Source organism: Pelobates fuscus, chromosome 1 (genome assembly GCF_036172605.1).
Source record: "Pelobates fuscus isolate aPelFus1 chromosome 1, aPelFus1.pri, whole genome shotgun sequence".
Classification (NCBI taxonomy): Eukaryota; Metazoa; Chordata; class Amphibia; order Anura; family Pelobatidae; genus Pelobates; species Pelobates fuscus.
In genome coordinates, this window is record NC_086317.1 from 160,814,060 (window position 1) to 160,841,114 (window position 27,055).

A 27,055-nucleotide genomic window follows, 5' to 3' on the forward strand; every position below is an offset into this window, starting at 1 on the left:
TGGGTTGTTTTTTGGAATATATTTTTCAAACTGATTATAGAAACATAGAATGTAACAGCAGATAAGAACCATTCGGCCCATCTAGTCCGCCCAATTTACTAAATACTTTAAATAGCGCTCAGATCCCACAAAAACAGCCGAATCGCCACCAGAGTAACGTTATGACTGACCGCACACATATGGCTTCTGCCCAAAATAGTTTCATAAGAAAAGTGGTAGCGGTCGGTCACTTCCGAACAAAACCGAACGGTTCCCCTGGCTCATAGGTAGGGATTATTCATCTAGTTCGTGCGTACCTTCTTGCGTTCATCGAATAGCTCTCTCCTGGCTTGTTGGGAATAGAAGCAGGTGTTGGTACAAAGTTACCGTTGTTTCGCGAGTTAGTGTTGGACCTAGAGTTCCATACACTCAACGACCAAGTATCGCTGCCTGCTTTCGGGAGACAAGATGGCTGCCGGTTTCCAGCAGTGCATGTGTTGTTTGGTTATACGAACGGCGGCCGCCCAGGGAAAGCACTTACTTTATTGATTAGTGTGAAGTTAATTGAGCCAGGGGGGCAATTTCCAAATGCAGGAAAAATAACTGGGGCAACGGAAATTACAGGGTTTGTCACAGATATATACTTACTATCTTGGTCTAATCCAGAGGTATGTAAAAAAACAGAAAGTAAAACAAATATAGTGTAGCATGTCAGATATGCTGGGTGGAGTGAATATTAGACATGTATGATTCCGAATGTCCGAATTACTGAATTTCGGAAGTGCCGAACCGAACCAAATTGTAGAAGTCCCGAATTGCTGAAGTCCAGAATTGCCAAAGAGCCAAATTTCGGAAGTGCCTAACCAAACCGAATATGGGGTTAGTGGTGGAGTTGGGCTAGGGTGGGGTTAGGGGTAGGGTTGGGTTAGGTGTAGGGTTAGGAGTGGGGTAGGGTTAGGGTTGGGTTTAGGGTTAGGGGGGTGGGTAGGGTAGGGTTAGGGGTGGTGTTATGGGTAGGGTTAGGGTTGGAGTAGGGGTAGGGTTAGTAGTTAGGAGTAGGGTTAGGGTTGGGGTAGGGTTAGGAGTTACGGTCGGGTTAGGGGTGGGTAACAGTAGGGGTAGGGTTAGGAGTCGGGGTACTGCCGAATTGCCGAAGTCCCGAATTTTGGAAGTCTGAACCTAATCAAATTTTTTGCCTATGCACATCCCTAGTGAATATGTACTCACATTTATTGGAGCCTATTGATGGCTCCCAGTGGATAGCGTGAAATAGCGTAATCTCTACTCTTGGATATATACAGCTTCCCACTCTTGAATGTGTGTGGCAGAATTGCTCATGGTGGTATATATAGATAAAACACAAATAACACAATGCTAGTGCTCACTGTATGGTAAAAATCTAGAAAAGTAAGAAGAAATATAGTCACTGACATAGAGCAAAAATGGTTTCGCTCAATCCATAAGGTGTAAATGTTATATTCCTGACCAAGAAAACTGATGACCAAAAGGTAGGAAGGTCCAAAGGTAATAAAAATCATTATTTTATTGAAAATAGTATATAAAAACAAGTGATAAAGAGTAACACACTAATGTGTTTCACCTATCTTACAGGCTTTCTCAAAGTGTTCAGCGTTTAAGATTATATATACATACGATACAGATGATATTCTTACTAACTGAATCTATAAGTACAAAGCAAGAAACAGATTATGGCACAGTAGATGTTTGTGAAGGGAGTACAAATGGGCAAAAGTGCACATTCACACTTTTTAGAGCTGTCTCAGCTCTATTATGAAGGCCTGTACGGAATAATCCCCGTCTATGGATATAAGTGTTTTCAGGATGGAGTAGGTATATGTAAAAAAAGACAAAATAGGAAATCCAATGGTATAGTATATACAAACAATTGGTATGATGGAGAAAAATATCCTACTTACGTCACCCAGAGCAATGTCCTGCTCTGGTATGAAGAACTTAAGGTGGAACAATCCCCACCTAGGGATATATGCTGGAACTGGAAGGATAATGAGGGCTGTATGAAGGATGTATTCCATAGGTGGTGTTGTATTAAATAGTAGGTTTATTAAATAAAAAACTGGAAATAGCAGTTATATAAGTAAAAACAAATAAACAAACTGTGGATAAAATATGTCCTCACTTAGCACGTTTCACCAAAGGCTTTCTCAAAAGACTTTTGAGAAAGCCTTTGGCGAAACGCATTAAGAGATGTGTAAAACCTTAAAACATTTTTTAAAAGAGGACTTGTATTAAAATGGAATTGTACTGATCTAGAAACTTTTTTGGAACAAGCCTACTCGCTAAAAAACAATCTTAAGGAGAAGAAATATCCTGTTGAAAAGATTGGTACCCTGATAAAAGACATTGGACACCTGTATAAAGAGAGATTAATCTAATATCAAAATCCAGAAAAAAAGAAACATCATAATTCCCATCATTCTAGATTTTAATAGCAAGCATATCAAAATTAAATGAATTATTAAGAAACATTGGGGGATCCCAAAAGAAGATAATAGATTTAAAAAATATCCTTTCTGACAAACCCAATATTATTTTTAGGGGTGTTCCTTACCTTAGCGCGGGCTCTCTCTGATAGCTAGGAGGAGTGACCGGGGAAGTCACTTCCTCCTAGCGTCTGATGTCATCTCAGGAGGCCCAGTCGAGCTGCTAAAGCGCCGCAGCGCTGACCAGGGCCCCCTGAAAATTGATCTCTATCGGAGGCCCTAACATCATGAGCCACCGGATGGGCCCCTTGAACGTGCGGCCCTGGCGGTTTGCCTCACGGCCCTGGGCCGCAACATATGACGGCGGGCACCCAGTGGCAGGGGTCCACATGGCGGCCGGACCCCCTGGAGTGACGGGTCCGGTCGCCACTGGTCTTTTTAGTTCAACAGGCTTGTCCCTTATGGTTTAAATCTAGATTTTGACCTTTTTAACTTTTTATAATGGCATGTAACTTTTTATCTCATATTTTAAATACATATTTAATTTCATATTTTACATTTTATTTTCTTTATGTTGACAAGATTTTTACTTTTTTCTTTTATGATCCTATATCCTAGACCAATTATATTATTTTATAGATAGATAGTGCTTACTACATGTCAATGATGTTGTTTTATTTCTTTTTTTTTCTGTCCCTATATCCATTTGTATTATTTTATGTCCAAATATGTATTTTATTTATGGACTACATGTCAATAATATGTTTTTATTAAAGGGACACTATAGTCACCAGAACAACTACAGCTTATTGTATTTGTTCTGGTGACTAGAATCATAACCTTTAGGCTGTTTGCTGTAAACACTGTATTTTCAGAGAAAATGCGGTGTTTACATTACAGCCTAGTTATAGCTTCACTGGCCACTCCTCAGATGGCTGTTAGAGATCCTTCCTGGGTCATGGCTGCCTAAAATGCATCCAAACATTCAGTATCTCCTCCCTCTGCATGCAGACACTGAACTTTCCTCATAGAGATTCATTGATTCAATGAGGAGATGCTGATTGGCCAGGGCTGTGTTTGAATCATGCTGGCTCTGCCCCGATCTGCCTCTTTGTCAGTCTCAGCCAATCCTATGGGGAAGCATTGTTATTGGATCAGGCTACCACTTCTGATGATGTCAGCAGACTGCTTGTTTTTCTGAGTCTAACAGCATGCAGAGTTACAGGTTCAGACTTGACTACAGTAAGATTTTGCTATATTTGTAGAGGCATGAGGGGCCCAGGGGGGCTAGATGGTGGTTTTAACACTATAGGGTCAGGAATACATATTTGTGTTCCTGACCCTATAGTGATCCTTTAATTATGCATGTCACGTTATTCATGCATTTTTAATTTCATTTTATTTAATTTACATATTTTATTCCTAGCCCCATACTGTTTCACATGACCACTTTATTAGGTTTACGCCATTTTGTCTGAGTCACACCGTCAAAATGTATGCTCTTTTTTTATATTGCGTTTTTATTAGCGCAGTTATGCAGTTTTACAAATTTTCACATATTGACTGACAGCGCCACTTGAGTATTATACGACATAGTAAATCACATTTCTTGTCTAGATAACTGTCCTTACATAGCTGATCCCGTGCCGCCTCGAGCCTTACTCTGGCGTGTGTTCACTGCGGCCTCAGCAATGTATCTTGGCTTAAAAGTATGATCCGTAACCTTATTTAACTGTTTTAACTGTATTCACTGTTTCGTTTTCAGGCCCAGCGTGTGTCCCTGTTCTCCTTCTACCTTCCCTAATATCCTATTGGTTCCCTTCAGGCCTCCCTCCAGGGTCTCCCCCCCCGTGTTTGTGTGTGTGGACGATGCGGCTTGGTTACTCCCTTTTCCTAGAGGTTTATTGATTGAGTGGAACCTATGGTGCTCCGGTTGAGCGTGTTCCTTCTATTTCTTCCTGATTAATTTGGGGCCCAATTCTCTCCCCTCCTCTCCCGGCTGCTCCTCCCCCTCTCCTCCCTCCCTCCCACCTGTTTGTGTGTCTGGTAAGTGCGTTTCCTTTAGGTACCCCGAATCTGCCCTTCTTCCCCAGGTGTGGCTACCAGAGGAGGATTCGGGGCGACATAGCTCCGGTTCATGGATAGGGTTCCGGCAGGTATAGGAGTGTACAGCATGGAGAAAATAGGATAGATGAAGAGTCCATGTAGAACTACCTTGTTTCAGAAGGTGTTCCCAGGTCTCCCTCCCCCCCCCACCCCCCGCCGGGGCAGCCTCCTGTCCCCAGCGAGGCCGCCAGCCCCCGCCCCCGCGACCCTTGTCCGCCTGCGGAGTCATCTGCGAGCCATTTTGTCCAGTGGTACCAGGTCTGATGGTATCGCTGGGTCCGCCCTGTTGATGTCAGAATGAGTTCTTCAATTTCTCTTATTGCTTCTACTCTATTTATCCAGTCTCTAGTAGAGGGTACCGTTTTCTGTCTCCAGTGGCTGGGTATCAGACTGCGTGCTGCATTAAGTAAGTGCGGTATCACTGTCTTTTTGTATTTCGTGGGCGGCATAGAGGTGGCATGTAAGAGATTCGGAGGTGAGCTCCACACTGGCGTCTGTTATGTCGGTGATGATCTTGTGCACCCCCTCCCAAAAGGGTTTGATGTTGTGGCAGTTCCACCAAATGTGAAATTGCGTGCCCAGTTCCTTTTCACAGCGCTAGCATTCTGGATTCCCGCTTAGACCTGCTGCGGAAAGCCTTTCAGGGGTCTTATACCAGTGGGTGACTAGTTTGTATCCCGACTCCTGGTATTTTGTGCTGATTGAGGATTTATGTATGTTCACGAATACGTCGAGCCACTGATTGTCCGTTAGCGCATGTCCCAGGTCTCTCTCCCAGTATTTGGCATAATATGGGGTCTGGTTACCACTGTGAGTTGGTAAGATCATTTGGTACAGTACCGATATCCCGTGTGCTAGGGGGGTGCCTTGGTCACACAGTGCTTTGTACGCGGTAAGTTGTCTGTTCGCCGATTCCCGATGTGAGATGGTCCGTACATACCTGGTCAACTGATGATACCGGAACTGCGTCAAAAACCTCGCAGGGTTGGGTGCCGGTAGGTCCCTCAGCAGTACTATTCCCTCTCCTGTAGTGATATTTTTGAGTCTGCACTTCCTGGGTAACCCCAAAGACATTAGGAATTGTGGGGAGGATGCCGGCGTGAAGCGCAGGTTTCCCTCTATGGGGTACATCGGTGACACTGATGGTGACATGTGTTCCCGCGGTGCCAGCGTCCGCCACATTTTCATTGTGGCGGTTATGGTTGGGTGGTCCCTCCCCTGTAACTCCTCTATTCCCCCCGGCATCCACGGTAGCGCTGTCAGTGGAATCCCAGCGAGGCCGGTCTCCATCTGAACCCAGAGTTTCTCTGGTGGCGCCTGATTCCATTCTACGATCCTCTGCAGATGTACTGCTTGGCAGTATTTGAGTAGGTCCGGTAATCCTAATCCCCCTCTTTGTTTAGTCTGGGTGAGTATCTCGTATCGTAGTCTTGCTTGTTTCCCATTCCATACATATTGGGTGAAGGATTTGCGTGCCCTGGTGAAGAACTCTTTCGGTATATGAATCGGTAGGGTTTGGAGGAGATACAGTAGTCTAGGTAGTGCATTCATTTTTAAGACATTTATTCTCCCTAACCATGTGATATGCGGTAGTGCCCATTGTTGGAGGTCTTTCTGTATCTTCTCCAGTAGTGGGTCAAAGTTATGTTGGAATAAGTCGTTCAGCTTTGCAGTCACCCACACGCCCAGATATCTCAGGGCTTCGCCGCACCAGTGTAGCGGGAGTTCGTCGCGGATTTCTTTCACCGTACTCATGTTACATCCTATGTTCAGGATTTCCGATTTCTTATAATTGATCTGTAGATTCGAGAGGAGATGATATTCCTCAAATGCTTGCATGATCGCCCTTAGGGACTTACCTGGGTCTGTAACTGAGAAAAGCAGGTCATCGGCATACACCGAGATCTTGCTTTCTCCCCAGGGCCCCCTCACTCCTCTCACCTCCGGGTTTCCCCGTATTGCGTTGAGGAATGGTTCCAGGCTGATGACGAAGAGTAGGGGTGGTAGGGGGCATCCCTGTCGGGTGCCATTGCGTATGTCAAAGGGGCAGGACAGAATCCCATTCACACAAACCTTCGCGGCTGGTTTGCAGTAGAGAGCTTGTATCCATGAGAGCATATAGGGCCCGCATCCCGACAGTTTAGGTGCTATCATCAGAAATGACCAATCCACCCTGTCGAACGCCTTCTCCGCATCCGTCGAGATCATCAGTGCTGGGGACGAGTGCTTTTGAGCTGCGTGTATGAGGTTGATCACTTTCACCGTGTTGCCTCCCTGCCCTTGACAAATCCTACCTGATCCGGGTGGATGAGTCCCGGTAAGTATGGTTGGATGCGAAGAGCTAGAATCTTCGTAAAGAGCTTTAAGTCGGCGTTCAACAGGGAGATCGGTCTATAACTGGCGCACTCTTTTGGGTCCTTCCCCTCTTTTGGCAGCACCACCACGTGGGCCAGCAGGATCGCCGGTTCCAGCGTGGTCCCTTCTTTGATGGAGTTGAAGACTGTCACTAGATATGGTGCCAGGGTCGCGACATATTTTTTGTAATACTGTGCGGTGAACCCATCCGGTCCCGGGCTTTTCCCTGTCTTCGCGAGCTTCACCGCCCGGTGTATCTCTTCTACGGAGATGGGTTCATCGAGTGCGTCTTTCGCGTCCGTACTTAGTTTGGAAGTGATGTGGCGTGTGACATATTCCAGTCGCCTCTCTTGGATGCTCCTGGTATCCCCCTCTGTGCCCACTGCCGTGGGTGGTAGATTGTATAAAGTAGCGTAGTATTGCCTGAAAGCTTCCGCTATAGCCTTTGGGGTCTGGTGGCTCTCTCCCCTTTGGTTAATCTGTGGCACATAGCATTTCTGTCTTCTAGTTCTTAATGCTCTGGCAAGCATTTTGCCACATTTGTTTCCATACTCATAAAAACCTTTACGTGCTAGCCGGAATTGGAGTCTGTAGTTTCGCTCTAGCCGTCATCAGTTGTTTGTATGTGGTGTCATCCAGTGTGGCTTTGTGTGAGGATTCCAGATTTGCTATCTGATTCAGCAGATCTGATATTTCTTGGGTACGGAGCTTCTTTTGATGTGAGCCGTGGAGTCCCCGAATCACACATTTGTGGGATTCCCATACCGCTGACGGTTTGGCTCCTGGGTTAGCATTAGTGAGGAAGAATTGTTCTAAGTGTGTGAGAATGTCTGCGGAGATCGTTGGGTGTTCGAGGAGGGCTTCATTTAGCCGCCATATCCATTGCCGTGTGGTAGGGCCCGGAGATCTGACCGATATGAGTATTGGCGCGTGATCCGACCATGTCATTGGTGCTATTCGCGCTGTGAGGAGAGTATCCAGGTCTCGATGTTGTAGAAAAAAATAGTCCAGTCGGGAGTAAGATTTGTCCGCTGTCGACTAGCAGGTGTAATCCCTCTCGTCATGGTGTAGCGTGCGCCAACAGTCCACTAATTGGTGATCTCGTAGAAGCGCTCTAGTGCCCCGTATTACATGGTCCGGAAGTGTCGTCCCCCCGGCCGATGTGTCCTGTCGTGGGTCCATGGGGATATTAAAGTCTCCCCCCAGCACTAGCTTGCCTTCCCCAAATTCCTCCAGGGCTCCAAGTGTTTTCTTGAGAAAGGCCTTCTGGCCCTTGTTGGGTAGGTACACATTTGCGAAAGTGTACTTTACTTGGTGGATTGTGCCCTTCAGGAAGATGAATCTTCCATGGGGGTCTGCGTGTTCCTCCTCTTTCTTGAAGGGGGTGTCTACCGAAAAGAGAATGGCCACCCCTTTAGACTTGTTTAGCGGGTTGTTCGCGAAGTGTCCCGTTTGGTAAAACTTACTAGAGAACCTGGGAGTCTGAGTGGCCAGGAAGTGGGTCTCCTGAATGAATGCTATGGAGACTCTGAGGGCTCTCAATTCCCGAAGCGCCCGTGCCCTTTTTTGTGGTGAGTTGAGACCCCTCGCGTTAATGGAGTAGATTACCATATCTCCTGCTGAGCTCCCCCACCCCTGGGGGCCCGAAGACCGAAGTGGAGGCATTTAGCGGCCCAGACCGGGGGGGAGTGCACCAGACAGAGGGAAGTGAATGAGCTAAGCGGTAGCTGACAGCCCGGTAGAGTGAGAGAGGGGGAAAGCACAGGAAAGGTCTAGAGCAGGTGAAGGAGAAGTCAGGAGGGAGCCCAGAAGCCTGTCAGCCCTCAAATCGAAGAGGCAGGCTGAGATTAATTAATATGAATATACCGCCGGAAGCGGTGTCGGTAGAAAATGTATGCTCTTTTATATCTTTTGTTTTTTTGCTATCCTACCCTTTAGTTAATCCACAATGCCAGTAGTTTTTTTTCCAGTTCTAGTTTTTTTTCCGTGGCCACACCAGTTACGTCTGCAGGCCACAGCGCCATATTAATACTCTACCCTTGGAGGTGTTTTTTCTCTCCAAGCCCTTATTTTTAGCATTTTTGTAGGTTTTACCTTATCTCCACAAGCGAGCCTCATATTGGCAAACTTTTTCTTATTATTCTGAGGTGATCGCGTGATGCAGATCTGCAGCGACATTTTGGTCCACCTCTTCCTGAGCTACTTTACTCCCTTCATTCTGCCCTAGCTCTCATTTTTGGTTTTTAAACTATTGATGAATGAAGCCCTTTATTTTGCATAATTTACCTTTATTATTTAATTTTGCATGGTTTTAATGTTATTTACTAGATTGTCACATGATTATGATGTCATGTTACCATTATTTTTTAACTTGCACTGAGCTAGATATACACAGTGAAGGTCTTTTTGCCTGTAACACTTTGAGAAAACCTGTAAGATTGGTGAAATGTGTTAGTGTGTTACTCTGTTTTCGCTTTTGTTTTTATATACTATTTTAAATAAAACTACCGGTATTGATTTTTCTTTCTCTTAAACCTTCATGCTTTTATCCTGATGTTTGGCCATCAGTTTCTTTGGTGGGGAATCTACCACTTACTCCTCATGGATTGAGCAAAATCACTTTTTGCTCTACATCAGTGTGTATGTTTCCTCCTACTCTTATAGATTTTCACCATACAGTGAACACTAGAAATGTTGTATATCTGTTTTATTTATGCATACCATGGTAAGGATTTCTGCCACACATATCCACTGGGAGTCATCAGTAGTCTCTTAGAAATGTGAGTGTGTACTCAGGGCTGGCGCTTTCATTAGGCCACCTTGGTGGTTGCCTAGGGCGCCAGACCCATGGGGGCGCCGTGCCGCTGGCAACATGGTCATAAAAAGAAATGTAATTCAGTATGGCAGCCAGGCGCCAGCGGAACTCCCTTCACATACACTATGCAGCGCAGAACTACCTTACACTATCGCCTGGCTTGATCCCCATTTCATCAGGGGACGCGCGGGCGTGGGGACATGTTAGTGGGAGGGATTAATGAAGGAAGTGGGGAAGAGTGGCAGAGAGTGTTCCATTAAGTCCTGCACTGGGTCCACTTTTCACTCGCTCCTACCCCCTGCCCTGTACTTGGGGTCAAGTAGGTGGGAGCAGGAAGTGAGGCTGATGAAGGGAGTGATGGGATGCCATGCTGCTAACTGATATATGCAACGATGGTAAGTGTGTATTTTACAATTTTAGAGAACGTGTGTATGTGTATGTGTGTCTGCATGGGTCAGTGTGTTTGTGTGTGTGTGACTGCATGGGTCAGTGTGTGTGTTTGGGCATGGTTTCAGTGTGTGCATGGTTTCAGTGTGTGTGTGCATGGTTTCGGTGTGTGTATGCATGGTTTCGGTTTGTGTATGCATGGATCAGTGTGTATGTGTATGCATGGATCAGTGTGTATGTGTATGCATGGATCAGTGTGTATGTGCATGCATGGATCAGTGTGTATGTGCATGCATGGATCAGTGTGTATGTGCATGCATGGATCAGTGTGTATGTGCATGCATGGATCAGTGTGTATGTGTATGCATGGTTCAGTGTGTGCATGGTTTCGGTGTGTGTGCATGGTTTTGGTGTGTGTATGCATGGATCAGTGTGTATGTGTATGCATGGTTTAGTGTGTTTGTGCATGGTTCAGTGTATGTGTGGGTCTGTATGGATCAGTGTAGGTGTCAGGCCAAAATAACCAAATTGGAGAAAGAAAATATCTCCAATTCAGCCATGTTTGCTGTTTAGCTTTTTTTTTTTTACCTAAATACGAAATTCACTTTGAATTCCTGGCAATTCTTTGTAATGTCATGACATGGACAGATCACATGGATTGGGTATTTTGATGTCTCATCATGGGTGGAGCGAAGGGGGTGGAAAAAAAATCTTTTTTTGCCTAGGGCGGCAAAAATCCTTGCACCGGCCCTGTGTGTACTTATATATTTTCACTACACACAGCATATCTGAAATGCTACACTATACTGGTGTCACGTTCTGTTTTCTTTTCATACCTCTGGATTACCCCTTATTGGACCAAGATATCAAGTATATATTCACAGGCGGGGATTACACCGCCCAGGTGGAGCAAATTGGAGCTAATTATTAACTCCATACATTGTAAATTTATTTATTTATTATTGCAATCTATATAGCGCCAACAGATTCCGTAGCGCTTTACAATATTATGAGAGGGGATTTAACTATAAATAGGACAATTACAAATAAACTTACAGGAACAATAGGTTGAAGAGGACCCTGCTCAATCGAGCTTACATTCTATAGGAGGTTCCCAATTCCTTTTGTCTTCTTTAACCAAGTAATCAACATACTGCACTATATTTTGCCCCTTATCCTCTTGTCTCATTACATACTGATCCATGCTGACCTTAACATGAGGGCATGTCCAAAGCGCTGCTCCCCTACTCCTAGGCAATAACCATTTACAACCAGCAAAAAGATACTCTTGTTTGAGTTGTTCAAGCTGCCTATTGGACCGCATAGCAAGTGCTAAAAACATACTATCTTGTGTTATCTCAACACCAAAGCATTGACTTGTAGCACAGTGAAAGTTATAAAACCTCATTTACTTTCCCTGACATTTCTTGCCTGGCCACAGATTGAAACGTCTCTCACCTTTGCCCACAATCTCAGCATTCATCTGCAGAGATTGTGATTGACATTACTTACCCCCTCATCTCCACAAGGCAATAAAGTTCACAGCTTCTTTTAGGCTGCCAATATAGCAACATTCATGAAAAAATGAAGGCATTTGAAAAGCTAAAAGAAGCCACTAAGTGGTTTTATTTATGTTTTTTCAGTATATACTCAGTACACCTCATGGACAGAATTTTATGGGCATAGCTTGGTTGAAAAAGTACGTTATTTTTTCATTTACATTTTTACTAAGTTTTTTGTCTTCATAATGCATTAAAATATGATAAATTCAAACTAGGTATATCATTTAAAAGAACACTCCAATGCCCCCATTATATTGATATTCACTGTATAGTTCATATACCCCCAATTAAAACATGCATGTATTTAATTGTGCCTTTTTTTTCGTTGAGGGTGTATCTAAAAACAGTTTGCAAAACTGCAGGTCTCTTGTCTAAATCCTTTGTAAACCCTCCCGTTCTAACTCAGCCCAGACCAGGGCCGGATTAAGAGCCCAGTGGGCCTGGTGCTGATAATTATGATGGGCCTAATTACAAAATCTTATTGACCAAAAACACTAAAACAGTCCTACCTCCTAAGCGTCATGTATCTGATGGAGATGATGCTGTAGGGAAACTCATAGGATGCAACTATGAGAAAACACATACCCTTTGCTAATCTCATGCTTTCATCTTTCAAGTAAACCCATACCCCCTAACAGCAGTGTCCAGTAAAGCAGGAAGTCTATGGATGCGGTAAAAGGGTGGGCTACTGACACAAATCACATAACCAGAACGTCCGAAAGGGCGAACATACACAAAAAGGGGGAATGTCTGTGTCCCTATGTCTCCCAGTCCCTTAGTGTTTGTGTCCTCATGTCTCCCAGTGTCCCCATGTCACTAGGGGACATTGAGAGACATTGGGACACTGGGAGACATGGGGACACAGATACTAGGGAACACTGGGAGACCTGGGAAATCTGAGACTCTTGGGGACACTGGGTGACAGACACGAGGGGACACAGGGAGACATGGGGCACTGAAATACTGTGATATATAGGGGACACTGGAGACTTGATAAAAACCTGGGTACAGGTCAAAATGTTGTGGTGTCCAATAAACCTGCTTAAAGCTATCACAGTGAGTGCCTGAGATTTTTTTCTTTTATACTAGGGGACACTGAGACACTACGGGCACAGAGACACTACGGGCACAGAGACACTACGGGCACAGAGACACTATGGGCACTGAGAGACATGGGGCACTGAGACAATGATACATAGGGGACACTGATACATAGGGGACATTGGAGACTTGATAAAGACCTGGGTACAGGTCGAAACGTTGCGGTGTCCAATAAACCTGCCTAAATCTATCACATTGAGTGCCTGAGATTTTTTCTTTTATACTAGGGGACACTGAGACACTAGGAGACATGGGGACACAGAGACATTGGGAGACTAGGGGACTTTGGGAGTCTAGGGAACACTGAGACACTAGGGACACTGGCACACTACAGACACTGAGAGACACCAGGGACACATGGCGATACTGAGATACTAGGGACACTGGCTGGGAGACATGGGAACACTGCCATGTCTCCTATGTCTCAGTCGCCCAGTGTCCCCATGTCTCCCTGTGTCTCCATGCCTCTCAGTGTCCCCATGTCGCCCAGTGTCCCCTAGTGTTTGTATCCCCATGTCTCCCAGTGTCCCTTAGAGTCTGTGTCCTCATGTCTCCATGTGTCCTGATGTCACTAGGACACTAGGGGACACTTAGAGACATGGGGACACTGGGAGACATGGGGACACTGAGACACTAGGGACAGTGGCTGGGAGACATGGGGACACAGACTAGGGGCCACTGGGAGACATGGGGCCACTGTGTCCCTAGTGTCTCAGGGTCATGGGCATCCGAATGGGGGGTAAAGGGGGTACTTGGCCCCCCCGGATTTTTCAGCTTGTGCTGCTATTTTTCGTTTTAGTGTGAGAATACAGTGCAATACCAGCGCTGGCCAGTAGGTGGCGCTGTGAATGGAGAAAGGCAGGAAGCTACAGCTTATCCCTGCCTCTCTCTCATGACTGAAACCGCAGGGGAGCAGCACAGAGGCAGCCTACAGAGCAGGTAAGTGAGGGATGGGGGGTGGGGGAGACCGCATAGAGGAAGGTAAAGTAGAAGGAGCAGAAAGGTTCTGCAAGGGGCAGGAGGGGCCAGCAAGGAATAGAAAGGGGCAGCAAGAAGCAGGAAGGGGTCGAAAGGTTTTCAAGGAACAGGAGGGTAAAGAAGAAGGAGCAGCAAGGAGCAGGAGGGGTCAGCAAGGAGCAGAAAGGGTCTGCAAGAGGCAGGAGGGGTCAGCAAGGAATAGGAAGGGGCAGCAGGAAGGGGTAGGGACGGTCTGCAAGGAGTAGGAAGGGTCTGCAAGGAGCAAGAGGGGTCAGCAAGGAGTAGGAAGAGGCAGCAAGAAGTAGGAAGAGGCAGCAAGGAGCAGGAAGGGGCAGCAAGGAGCAGGAAGGGGCAGCAAGGAGCAGGAAGGGACAGCAAGGAGCAGGAAGGGACAGCAAGGAGCAGGAAGGGGCAGCAAGGAGCAGGAAGGGGCAGCAAGGAGCAGGAAGGGGCAGCAAGGAGTAGGAAGAGGCAGCAAGGAGTAGGAAGAGGGAGCAGGGAGGGTCTGCAAGGAGCAGGAAGGGGCAGCAAGGAGCAGGAAGGGGCAGCAAGGAGCAGGAAGGGGCAGGAAGAATCAGAAGGAACAGAAAGGATCAGCAAGGGGCTGCAAGAAGCTGGAAGGGGCAGAAAGAAGCAGGAAGGGCAGTAAGAAGCAGGAAGGGTATGCAAGAAGCAGGAAGGGCCATCAAGAAGCAGGAAGGGCCATCAAGGAGCAGAAAGGGATCAGAAAGAGAGCAGAAGGGCGCAAAATAAGCAGAAAGTAGCAGAAAGGTAAAGGAGCAGAAGGAGCCTCAGAAGGCAAAGAAGACTGTGTCAAATGAAGGAGAAGAAAATGAGATTGGAGCACTTCATTCTGGACACCACATCATTAGGCGTTGGTACCTGGGCCTGGCAGGGAAACTTTGGACCTTCTCATCTCCCCAGGTAAAAACAAACAATATCAGTGTTAATGTGTTCACTTTTATTTACTGAGTGTCAGGAAACACAGAGGGCCGCTGGGTAGGGGTGCCGCTGATTGGCTAGATGGGTCAGCTAGCACTCTAAGCCAATCAGTAGCTCCCCATTCATAAAAACGTAAAACATTTTTATGAATCGGGAACTAGCGATTGGCTTAGAGGGTCAGCTGACCACTCTAGCCAATCTGCAGCACCCATGCCTGACGTCAATCTGCACTTCCTGACACTCTGTTTCAGAAGTTGAATACCACTTAGCGACCTGGAGATCTGGAGCTGAAGGAAGCCTTTGGGGGTAAACCATTTGAGAGCGGTTTAACCCCTTCAAAGAAAGAGCACCCAGGGGCCTCCTTGCATCACATCATTTTCATTTAGATAAAGTTGTTATGGTGACCAGAATGTTCCTGTAATTTGATGAAAGGAACACTATAGTGTAAGGAATACAAACATATATTCCTGACACCATAGTTGTGAAAACGCTATTCACCCTGGCTTTATGTGAAAATGACTATGCTCCTTCCCTTTCATGACACTGTCAAAAAGGGGCCAAGCATGGATGTCATTACAATTATGTCCCCCCTCCCCCCCGGAAAAATTCCTGCGGACGTCCATGCTCAGGGTCCCCATGTTACCCAGTGTCCCAATGTCTCAGCGTCCCCATGTCTCGGAGCTGCTGTCTGGACTCTCTGTGCAGAACTGGTCCCCGCGGATCAGTGAGTAGAGAGATGCAGGGAGGGAGATGCCGTAACTTCTTATCACTGCCTCTCTCCACACAAACAGCGACCCCTACTGGCCGGCGCTGGTATTGCAGAATAAACTATGTTTATACTGAGACAGACATTTGTATTGCCGGTATTACTGCAATACCGGCACCGGCTAGGCAGCCTCAAATACCTGAGAAATACTTCTGAGAAATACCTGGCAACCCTAAGAAATACATGAGAAATACCTGGCAACCCTAAGAGTAGTGTGTAAAAAAAAACAAAAAAAAATGTAAAAAAAAAAAATTTTTTTTTTTTTTTTTTTTTTTAAAACCAATGGGCCTATTCCATGGGCCTGGGCCTGGAGCTGCAGCTCCATCAGCCCCTATGTTAATCCGGCCTTGGCCCAGACTATCTGTGGCTGTCCAATCACAGACTTCCCAATACAACTCTATGAGAAGTCTTTGTAAGGCAGGCAGGTTCACTGATGACCTGTTGTCTGCTTGAAAGCCAAGGGGGTGTTACAAGGCTAATTCATAAAAGTGCCAATTTCTGTTAAAATATACACTTTTTATAAAATGAAAAAAGGGCACTCTCTCCACACATAACCCTTTTTAGCAAGCTGGAGTGCTTTAGGGGTCCGTTGTTTTCTTTTTAACATTTCTAGTAAGCCCTGAATCTAACTATTTTATACGTATGTGCAGTTGTTAGATACAGTTTGGGTATGTAAGACGATTAAATGCTCCTTAACAGTTGTAAAAGTATGCGTTTTTTTTTCGTTAGTTTGATACGTGATATGAGTATGATAACATTTATTTGAACGAATGTGTCTACCAACAAAATAGTGGCTCATCCCTATTATTTGAATGCACACGGAAAGAGAATATCTAGGATATGTAGTATGTGTGTGTGGGTATCACAAAACATAGAATCAATGTGACTGGTTTGTTATTAAAGTTATTTATTTAATGAAATCCTGGCAGGATTTTGTGAAAAATTGAGATATGCTTCTTTGCGCAGCTGCATTAGTGAACACACAAATACACAGTGGGGGTTGTTTCAATAAGTAGCTCAAAACGTGCTTAGATATTTCTTTGAGCGATGCATTATCACGTCCTCTGAAATCAATAGGAAAATTCCATGAGTATGTGTCACAGGAGAAAGAAGTAATTGGAGCATCCACTACAAAATAGTTTTTCAGAATATTATTTGCATGGACTAACCTTTTCACACATTACTCATAACTTGTGATATTCTTCAGCTCCCTACTTACCCTATTCACAACTGATCAAGTTGATAAGAACTGTGTTAAACTATTTTAGATATATTTTTTATCCTTTAGATATGCCTTTGATTATGTGCCAACCCTTACCCATATTGAAAAATGCTATTAATCTTACCTATTTAGTGCTAGGACAGTCTTCGGCAGCCACTCTGGCTCCTCTGGGATCACCATCCCTGATGATCTCAGTCCAATCCAATGCTATTCATAGAGAAACATTGAGTTACCACGGCACATGCGCAGAATTTGCAGCACTTCACCAATACAATGCTTCCCGTGGAAGATAAAACGTGAGGCTTTTTTTTATTTTCAATGGTCTTAAAAGGAAATGTCTCTAGTGGCTGTCAGTCTAACAGCAACTAGAGGTGTATTCTCCAAAATTTGACATAGCTAGAGAAAAGGGCCAGGGTCTATGCTCCAAAACAACTACATTAAGAAAGCAACATTATATATCCTTATAATTCCAATACCAGTCATGTGCTAACAACACTTAAAGGACCACTATAGGCACCCAGACTACTTCAGCTTAATGAAGTGGTCTGGGTGCCAGGTCCAGCTAGGTTTAACCCTTTTTTCTATAAACATAGCAGTTTCATAGAAACTGCTATGTTTATAATAGGGTTAATCCAGCCTCTAGTGGCTGTCTCATTGACAGTCGCTAGAGGCGCTTCTGCGCTTCTCACTGTGATTTTCACAGTGAGAAGACGCCAGCGTCCATAGGAAAGCATTGTGAATGTTTTCCTATGGACTGGCTGAATGTGCGTCCGGCTCGTGCCGCACATGCGCATTCAGCCGAGGAGGAGGAGGAGAGTCCCCTGCCCGGCGCTGGAGAAAGAGGTAAATTTAACCCCTTCCTCACCCTATAGCCTGGCGGGAGTGGGACCCTGAGGGTGGGGGCACCCTCAGGGCACTATAGTGCCAGGAAAACGAGTATGTTTCCTGGCACTTTAGTGGTCCTTTAAGTATACCATTCTTTCCTGATCTCTCCTTCCTTACTGAATTACATGATTTATTTCTTATTCTTTGTCTCTGACTGCCTGCCATTCCATTCCATTTGTATGCATTTGTTTCAAAATATGCAGTTATTTATTTAGCTATTACTAGTTTTTGTAATGTGTAGGGTATTGATTTTAGTATTACCCAACTGGACTGTTCTCATTTTACCAACCTCAGAAGGATAAAAGTCTCAGCGGACTGTGTCAGGTTTAAATGACACTGGATTGCAAGAATAACAGAAGTTGCTAGAGGTTGAAGTTCATAGCACATGCTATGATTGGCTACATAGCTCCCTTCTACTTCAGCATGCTGGGCTGGATTTCTGATGAGGCAAACGGAAGAAGGTGGCACTCCTTGATCATACCATTTATTATTGGTGGTAGCACAGGCTTCACGGTGTGCTCAGCCAAGAAGAGGAATTGCTCTTTCCTCTTCTTGCCTGGCAAATGTGGCAGCAGGTCCTCTTTTTCAGGCAGGCAACCGAAGGAAATACTGGAGAAGGTGTGCAGGTAATGTCAGCATCATAACCCCACGTGACCTTCTTTACTGATTGCTTTTACACCTGCTGTTACTGTGCAACCCCAATGGTGCTGGGCGACAATCAGGTTCATGTTTGGGGACACGAATAGGGGAGGGAGGGGAGAGAAGAGGGGAGCAAGTGTGAGTATGGGGTATAATAGGAGTGGAATAAAATGAGGAAGGGGATGAGAAGAGAGGGACAAGGGAAACAACTTACGGAAGGGGAATATGAAAAGGGAGGAGGAATAAAGTGATGGAAGGGGAACATGGAGGAATGGTGGGAGATACATGAGGAACAAGTGAGGGAAGAGGAAAACGAGAAGGAAGGAACAAGTGGGGAAGGGTAGAATATGGGGAGAGGAGAGCAAGTAAGGCAGAGGTACATGAACAGAGGCTGGTGGAAAGAGATAAAAGGGAACAGATTGAGAATGGAAACAAACACTCTGCACAAATACACCACTTCATTTAGAGTGTCCCTTTAGTCATTTTCACCTTACTTGATTGCACCCCCAGCCTGTCACTAAATTTCTAACTCACCTCTCTGTCATTATAATCCATACGCATACCGTGTCACCTCCACCTCGCTTCCCATTCACTACCTCATACACATCTCCAGTCACGTACCACCAACCACTTGCATCCATTCACCTTATAACGTAACCCCATATAACGTCTGCACTTAGTTTCCCTGTCACATACTCCACTTACCTATCCATCATCTACAGCCACCAACAGGATGCATTCACCCAGTAACAAACTGCCATTCAGCCAGTCATCCAGCCACATACTCCAAACTGGTAGTATAATCCTGCTCACCTCCCAGTCATACCCAGTCACCCTATCACATTCACAAACTCAGCCACATAGCATGTCACTAATACCCAACCACTCTGTCACATTGCCATCCAACCACCCACCTAGTCATGTTTACATCCAACAGATGAAGGATTGGGGTGCATATAAGTATCAATGTTCTGTATGCATTCTCTGAAATTAAGAGACTAGTATTATTTTAAAATGTCAAACATCGACACATTTTCGTTCAGGAACATAGACTGAGGGGCAATTAGCTTTGAAAACAATAATATAGCAGAACCTGTGGATTTATTAAACGGGCGTTTAAAAAAAGTGGAAAAAAAAAACAGAAAAACAAAGCTTCCCCATTGGCCAATAGTTGGACAACTCGTGTAAAAGAAAATAAGGGAAGAAGAAGAAATTGATCTAATGTGTTTTCTTTTTAGGCAGAATCATTATCATGGTACATTTCTTTCCCTTTGCTATTGCTACTGTGAGACCTAGATGATTTTAATAAACACATTTAATGTGGTGAATCCCCTGGGTAATTTGTGTGCTGATATTAGCTTTGCTTGGTTGAAAGAAATGCAGGAACCAAACAAAGAAAAGATCAGCTCTTTCTGTGCTATGAGAGCCCGAGCTGTGCAGTGTATTGAATAGATGTTGGATAGGGTGACTATACCTCACCTTTTACTCTGAATGCTAGCACAGTAAAACATATTAACCCTATCATTAACTGGCTCCTAGTTGCATGTTTTAAGTTAAATTTATTCTTTCACTGTCCGTTTTATATATATGATCTGTAGATCTTTTTCATGGATTCTGAAAGTCACTTAAGCTTGACAATAGAAATAGACTCAGATTTATCTAGATATGTTAACATAAAATGTTATATATGAATAACCAGCTAAAACAGTGGCATTTTTGAAGCTCTAACTTGCAACCACAGTTCGTTAGCAGTTCGCTTATGTGATTCATCTGCTCGAATGCCAATTTCAGATTTTAACACAGAAACAGTGTAAACATACTTTAAAAAAAATAAATAATAAAATATGATTAATATTCAGAGTTTATTGAGCATATATTTAATATTGCACACATAAACAGCACCAGGAAAACATAGTTACTAAGATAGTCATAGTCATTAGAAACAACAATCATGTTAAAGGACCACTATAGGTACCCAGACCACTTCAGCTCAATGAAGTGGTCTGGGTGCCAGGTCCCTCTAGTTTGAACCCTGCAGCTGGAAACATAGCAGTTTCAGAGAAACTGCTATGTTTCACTGAGGGTTAATTGACAGCCGCTAGAGGCGCTTCTGCGATTCTCACTGTGAAAATCACAGTGAGAAGACGCTGGACGTCCATAGAAAAGCATTGAGTAATGCTTTCATATGGGCTGTTTGAATGCATGCGCGGCTCTTGACACGCATTTGGATCTGACGAATGGGGGTGGAGAGTTCCCCAGCACAGAGGGAGCCCGGCGCTGGAGAAAGGTAAGTGGCTGAAGTGGTTTTAACCCATTCAGTCCAGCGGGAGGGGGGACCAGAGGGTGGGGGGAACCTAATGACCCTATAGTGCCAGGAAAACAAGTTTGTTTTCCTGGCACCATAGTGCTTCTTTAAAGTGACTCTGTCACCGTCTGGGGTCTTTGCATAATTAGCAAGAGGGGACAGGGAAAGGTCAGGTTTACTTACCTGAACCTTTCCTTCGAAGGCACCGCCACTCTGTCCGTTCTTTAACTCCAGGCACTGGCAGAAACCAACATCAGCGCTAAATTTTGTATGCCCCAATCCCACTCACTTTTTTAGAATCTAACCCACATTTCTGTATGGTTCTTTTGCAATGACCTGTTGTTTTAAAACAGATTTTATTACATTGGTGGGTTATAATCTAAGTAAACCAATGCCTAAGCCTTAATTTTGGTTTTAAAAACTGTTTACATATAGAACTCACAGGTCTTGTGAACATATTTAACATACAAATCAGTTTAGTCCTTTAGCAAGACCAGACATGACTTGAGTTCCCAAGCCTCTGGATTTCTAAAATCCCTCTGAACTCTACTTCACTGAATAAAGTATCACTCCTTCCCTCCCCTTACATATCATATAATATAAATAGAAATTGACCGGGGCTGGCTCACTCACATAATGGGCCCATGCCCCCGACGTGAGGCTGGGAGACCCCCCTGACCGGAGAGGAGCGACTACGCCACATCACACAGGTCTACACGAACTCTGGGTCGGCCACTTGCTAACTCAGTACCCACAAGTACGACCCCCACCAATAGGCCCATATCACGTACCCCGCCCTGACTTACCCAGGGACCCCACTGAACAGACTAACTACCCTACTGACATGTCCAGGCTTTTGTAAATCCTGAAAAAGTGTACAAGTTTGTTAAAGTTCGTTAAAGTGTGTCAACTACCATTGTTGAAATTGTACTATTACCAATATGCAACAAAAATAAAGAATGTAAAAAAAAAAAAATGTAAGAAAGAAAACCAACACAGGAAACCAACCAAATTGTCCATTCTATGTTTGACCTTGACCTCGACCTCTTCTCCTAGTTATTTTATTAGCAAGTATTATATTCCAGCGCTAAAATTGTTGTTATGGGTATCCCTTGTGCTCCAGTCGCATACACTGTCCTCAGAACAGAAAGGGTGCTAAAGTAGTAGTACCCAAGGTAATTCCACTCATCCAAATCAGCCAAGGGGTGCTTCATGATGCAGCTCCCAAGACTGCATCTTGAACTACCAACTAACTTAAAATAAAAGATATAGAATGCAAAAAATGAATACGGCAAGCCTCTTTATTATGGTATCAGATATTTAAAAATCCTACTTGCACTGCTTTAGAATAATTTGAAATATTTATATTGTTCCATCATAGATTTCTAGCTATACCATGCCTTTGTAGTTTTAAAATTCCACAAGTATCTTTGTTCCTGACAGAAACGCCTGGCCCACTCATTTGTTGTCTTTGCTTGAATGTGGAGGCCCTGTATCCCACCAGTAAAACAGCATTCAATCCCATCCATTTTATGATGGAAGCAATTGTTAACATTGAATATCTAGTCAGTGTGGAAGATTTCTATACTCCAGTTTCATGTTCAAATCAGTGTGGCATTCTCCTTCTGTTTTGAAGTGAGGCTACCTCTAAAGAAATCCCCTAGTGGTCTGCATCTCTCATTGTGAATCTCCATTCTGTTAAATAATGTTCCACGCACTATCCTTAAAGGAACACTATATCATTAGAAATTCAAATCTGTATTCCCAACGATACTGTGTCTTTGCCCCCCCCCCTGTTTGCATTAAAAAAAATGTAAAAATTATAAGAATCTTTTTTTTTTTACCTTTTTCTAGCAACACTGATGAAAACTAGGTGTTTTTAATAATGTATGTTTAATTATTTGGAGCAGCACAAGAGAAATTCATGTTTCTGTATTATGTGGAGGATATGTTCAGTGAGAGTCAAGCAGTCAGACACTCTGCTGTTAATTATGATCTTAGGATCACACGTGGGTTTGCCCTTGAAGGTTGTATTTACAGCTCTGTATTGTAACGTGATGGTTGTTTAGGTGGCTTCCTGTAGGTGACAGCTTAATGTGAGCAGTGCTAGTGCATTTGGCCTCGGGCTCTTGGTGCCTGAACACTTTTTCAGGTGAGTACTCTATTGTTAAGTGCTATATACATTGATCAGCCACAACATTAAAACCACCTGCCTAATATCGTGTAGGGTGAACCCAAAAGGCTAAGATGCATTGAGGCATGGACTCCACAAAACATCTGAATGCGTCTTGTGGTGTCTGGCACCAAGACATTAGCAGCAGATCCTACAAATTGCAAGATGGGGCCTTTATGTATCAGATTTGTTGTTCCAGCACGTCCAACAGATGCTCTATCGAAATGAGATCTGTGAATGTGGAGTCCAAGGCAACACCTTGAACTCTGTCGTTTTTCTCAAATTATTCTTGAACAATCTTGTAGAGTGTCAGAGGGCATTATCCTGCTGAAATAGGCCACTGCCATCAGGGAGCACCATTGCCATGAAGTAATGTACAGGGTCTGCAACAATCTTTAGATAGGTGGTACATGTCAAAGTAACATCCACATGAATGCCAGGACGCAAGGTTTTTCAGCAGAACTTTGCCCAGAGCCTTGATATCGGATGTGTCGGTCTTCCTTCTTCTCATAGTGTATAGTGCTGCCATCTATTCCCCATGTAAACGACGCACACACTCCCGACCAGCAACCTGATCTAAAAGAAAACGTGCTATACCAGACCAGCCAACCTTCCATTGCTCCATGGTCTGGTGAAGCACATTCTCATTGAAGGTACTTTTGGTGGTGGACAGGGTCACTACGGGCACTGTGAAACTGCATCACTGTCGGCATTAAGTTTGTCAGCAATTTGAGCTACAGTAGTTCACCTATGTGATCAGACCATGTGCAGCAATAAGCCTTAGGCGCCTGATGTTGGTTTACTGGTTGTCCTTCCTTGCACCATTGCATACCGGGAACACCACACAAAACTTTGGATATGCTTTAACCCAGTCATCTAGCCATCACTATTTAGCCCATGTCAAAGTCACTCATATTTTTTTTTCAATACATGAAATTCAAGAACTGACTGTTCACTTGCTGCCTAATATATCCCACATCTTGACATGTGCCATTTGAATGACATAATCAATGTTATTCACATAACCTGTCTTTGGTTTTAATGCAGTGGCTGCTCATGGTATCCTGGAGCACAAAGGAGAATGTGCACGAAGTACATGTGCTTAAAGGGACACAATAGGCACCAAAACAACTTTAGCTAAATGAAGAGATTTGGTGTATAGATCATGCCCCTCTAGTCTCACTGATCAATTCTCTAACATTTAGGAGCTAAATCACTTTGTTTATACCGCCCTAGTCACACCTCCCTCCATGTGACTTGCACAGCCTTCCTAAACAATTCCTGTAAAGGGATATCTAATGTTTAAACTTCCTTTATTGCGCAGTCTGTTTACTCTGGAATTCCTTACTCCAGCTTTGTTAATAGCCTTCTAGGCCCTCCAGGAATCTTGTGTGTGATCAAAATTCAATTTAGAGCAGAAGATATAAAGTTCTAAAATAATATACCATTTGATTGAAAATGAAACCATGTTTTTAACTATTTTCACAGCCTTGGACGTATGGCTACTAATGCATGGAGAGAAACAAAAGTGATTTAGATCCTATATATCAGGGAATCAAACAGTGCTATTGCAGGGGCATGGTTTATACACTCAAACTGCTTCATTAAAGTTGTTTTGGTATCTATAGTATCCTTTTAAGTGAGACACTGTTAAAACCTGGGTTGAAGAGTACCCTAAAACAGAGTTTGTAAGCCGTGTGTTCCCCTCAAAGATACCAAATGTTTCAGTTCAGTACCATAAGAGGGCTACAAACTCCCCACCCTTACCCTAAAGAACTGGTTTGTTGCACCCCAGCCATAATCAAGCTGATGTATAATGCTCCTTGACACAAAGAGTGTTTTCTAATCCTCTATCCCATTCCCCTTATTCCTCCAAATTACAATGAAACAACTAAATATCAGGCGGCACAGTACAGCAGTTTTAACATCTAATCAGCCACTCATCCAAATGGATTCAGGATTTTACTTTCCCTGATACATTTTTTTACATATTATATTTGTTTTTTGTGTTTGTTTGTTTTTTAATAAGATACTTGTTGTTTTTTTTTTTTTTCCTGTTTTGAAACATAGTGGATCTCATCAAGAAAAAAGCTGGTAGGTTTAAGAACACAGGTAGAGGACAATTTCACAATTCCGTACTCCGTGATTGTAAAGGATGGGGTAGCAGGTGCACAGATTCGTGGCTGCTCTGGGTTTTGATTGGGAGGTTGTATTGATGTGCCTCACATAATAGTCTGTTGCATTTTGTATTTCACAGACCAGAAGCAGCTGAATGGGGCCTTTGTTACTAGCTCCTCCAGGAATAGAGAAGGCAAAATACCTGACCCCCCCTTTCCACCCCAGCTCTGCGTCCCTCACCCCTCTGCTCCCCTCCCCATCACTCTCACCCACTTCAGCCCTCCCATCTTCCCCTTCATACATTTCAAGTGTTCACAGGGAGTCTCTGTCTCTTTTGAGGGTCTGGAGACGCACATTCACCCAGGAAATTCACACATACAGTGAGTTAAAGCGCTTGGGGGGACGCTTACATGTTCACAAAACTGGACAAATAATCATAGACTGGTGCTCTGTAGAAGGTAGATGTTGGTGAGGAGCAGCAAGACAGATGCTTCAATGCAAAGATGTGGGGTGGAGCGGCAAACAGGACAAAGAGGAAGGAGGACACCGACATAAAGCAAGATGTGAAGTTCCCCGACTTGTAACTATATTTTATGCAGCTGTATGTTTTTGGTATCCTCTAACAAGCACATAGTTTGATGGTGTGTGTGTGTGTGTATATATTGTAGTGTGTTAGGGTAACAAGATCTAGAACTGGACTCTGTGACCAGAGATAAGTTTCTCACAGGTAATTTAATAACAGATTTCTCATTAATGGAAGAAGTGTTACTCAGTTGAGTTGAACTTACCTCTGGTCATAGAATGCAACCCTTTGGTTTTATCCTGTAATATTGATTGGAAGTGAATATTGCAAAGTTTTATTAGTTATAACAGATTTTCAGTAAGGCATACTGTATGTGTCGTTTGTAGGTGTTCCTTTATTTACTATTTCCCACTAATGGTGAAACAACATGCCTCTATCCTTTACTAGTGGAGTTCCACATTCCTAGGGGGCAACAGAGATCTGTGCCAGCAAAGTGACAGATCACTGCTTCTTTAAGACGGATATATAATACATAGTGCTGCTCACACACCTCCACCTGCAAGCAAGGGTCCCATTTCCTTAAAAGACCACGGTAGAGTGCACAGAGTAATTTATCCTCAGTATCAGATATGTTGAGCATGGCCCCATCAAATAATACTGCTGTGTCTATTGATCGTTTCTCAGAACTTAATTGTAAAGAGATGTGTGTGTCTCCTTGTTATGGAAAGCGGGAGAAGTTTATGTCCCAGGTACCTTTGTACTTGAAAGCGAGAGAGGTGTGTATTTCCTTGAGGGCTGTGTATTGTAAAGTGATTTCTCTATAATCTTGGTGAATTGGGAAGTGTAAGAGTTGTGTGTGTGTGTGTGTGTGTGTATGTGTGTGTATTATTGTTGTGTGTTGAGAAGTGGGAGAGCTTTGTGTCCATCCTATTGTTGTGCATTCGGAAATGGGAGAGGTGTGTTTCCCCAATATGGCTGTGCATTAGGAAGGAAGATGTCTGTGTCTTCCTAATGGGAAGTGGGAGAGGTGTGTGCCTCTTTCGTGACTTTGTACTGGGAAGTGGTGTGTGTGTGTGTTTTATTGCTGATTTTGTATTGGGAAGGGGGAAAGATATGTTTCACCATGATGGTCCTTTAGTACGAAATGGCAAAAGGCTTGCATATCTGTTTTAACATATGTTTTTAATTTGTTGCTCTTCCAATGGTTTGAACTGTTTCCAACGTTGATGACTCCACTTGGAATCCCTTGCTGTGGTATATGGCTTTTTATTCCTATGTGATTTGTTTCATAGCTCATGTAGGGCTGAAAGCCATTTATTACACAGGAGATGTACACCTCTGCATATATTACATGGTGGTGTAAGTTCTTCACATCTAAGTTCTTATTGTGTGATTATCATGGACTGCTATCTAAAGCAATATGGCAGCCTCTAGCGTTATTAGCCCAGAGATACAGGTAGAATTCTGGAGGACTGGTGTGGCCTAATTCCTTTGCATTCGTCCTCCATGATTATTAAGATTCATGAGGGCTATATAAATAAGTTACCAATGCCAGTCTGACTTTGACAGATATAAATGTGCAGTTTTCACTAAAGTGTGTATTGTCATCAATTTAAAGTGAACTCAAAAACTTTTAGCAAAAATAGCAAAACTTCAAACATCCACCTAGTCATCATTTTTGTAGACCAGCTACTTTGGCCTAAAATGGTGATATTCACTTTCAATTCACCTGAATTC

General features: G+C 43.9%; 1 protein-coding gene across 3 annotated transcripts in view; it reads left to right on the plus strand.

Moving 5' to 3' along the window:
- BLACAT1 (BLACAT1 overlapping LEMD1 locus) overlaps positions 1-27,055 on the plus strand; it is a 58,332-nt gene that overhangs the window by 9,063 nt on the left and 22,214 nt on the right. Inside the window, exon 1 of one of the 3 annotated variants that reach the window (XM_063444351.1) lies at positions 25,149-25,175. The exons of the other annotated variants lie outside the window; for them this stretch is intronic. The gene's annotated coding sequence lies outside the window, so the exon portion shown is untranslated. Of the gene's footprint in view, positions 1-25,148; positions 25,176-27,055 lie in introns of those variants that run through there. 3 annotated transcript variants of the gene reach the window in all.